Here is a 1,309-nt window from a genome sequence, read left to right as displayed (position 1 = left end):
TAAAATATGGAACACTTCACAGTGTCATCCTTGCTGAGGGACCATGCTAATCTCTTTGTCTTTCCAATTTTATTATATGTGCTGCAGAAGGAAGCAGTCAGGTGAATTTTTTTCTTCTCTCTGAGATAGTTTCCTCATATTTAAGATGCTGGTGATATTTCCACACATGCAGGGTTCTGAAGGTAAAATTAGAAGTGCTAACGTATGGGAAGCACCTAGCAGGTATGTGTTCGGCTCTTTGGAGATGACTGGAGGAAGGGAGTTAATGTTTCTCAGGAGGCTTTGTTCCTGTGGTTTGCAGTAAGCCATCCCTAGAGAGCCCGTTGAAGGGACAGGGTGATGCTGGAAAACTCAGTGCCTGGCCTTCCACCCAGAGGCGGGTCGATCCTAGAGCTACAGCAGGCAGTTGAGAGGTGTGTTATTTGGGGGTCTTGGCAAACTTAGTGACATGGCTGTGGCTCCTTCGCAGAGGACAGGGACAGCTGTCTTTCTCAGCCTCCCCTTGTCTGAAGCCTGACCAAAGGAAATGGCTGATTCTGCAATAGGAGGGATTCAGGCTATATTTAAAAAAGAACTTCCTGCCCAGGAGAGATGTTCTATGTTGAGATAGCTAATCCTCCCAGAATAGCAAAGTGTGGGCTTGTCTCCTTGTTTTCACAAACAGGATCAGGATAGGGCTGGATGGGCTATAGGCCAAGCTCTCCCAGAGGCAAGACCTGGGCAAGGTGGTCCTCTGTGGCTTCTTCCCATCCCAGGCTATTTGTGCTTCCTGCCTCCTTTGCTCCCTGGCAGGCCACTACCTCGGGGAACTCTGCCTGAGAGTGGCAATGCTGAGCATGCACTGATTGTATTCTGCAACTTCTGGAAATTTCCTGCTATTAGCCATTTGTAAGCTTCTCCTGAGATGAAAATTCAAAACAAAGTGGGAAATAAATGGGCCTCGTGAGTGATGGCATAGGGAGATTTATTTTGGGGGGTGTTTATGTGCAGGGGACTGTGAGCAGAGCTGAGTGACCCTTCATCTTTATGGTGCTTGGAATGATGGGTATTAGCAAGGCTTAGGACAGGGGCTGACCTGCCGGGCTAAAACCACTGTTGCCCTTCATTTCCCAGAGACAGAGGCAGCTATTGCTGCCCTCCCATCTGTGGCAGGAGATACACAAGGAGGACGCCTTGGCCAGCAGAGAAGGGCCCCAGTGAAGCTGAGGTCAGGATGGGCAGCAGGAGCTGCAGGAGAGTGTAGAATGGGTAACAGGGCTTCGGGTGGGCGAGGGTGGAATATCTATCTATTGGCAGGAATTAATTTTCC

At 49.4% G+C, this 1,309-nt stretch overlaps 1 pseudogene; it reads right to left on the bottom strand.

Moving 5' to 3' along the window:
• On the bottom strand, nt 1-97 carry LOC111724613 (annotated as a pseudogene).
• Nucleotides 98-1,309: the final 1,212 nt, after the last annotated feature.

This window comes from Otolemur garnettii, unplaced genomic scaffold, assembly GCF_000181295.1.
Source record: "Otolemur garnettii isolate 467f Iridium unplaced genomic scaffold, OtoGar3 scaffold00024, whole genome shotgun sequence".
Taxonomy (NCBI): Eukaryota; Metazoa; Chordata; class Mammalia; order Primates; family Galagidae; genus Otolemur; species Otolemur garnettii.
This window is presented reverse-complemented; position numbering and strand designations above follow the sequence as displayed.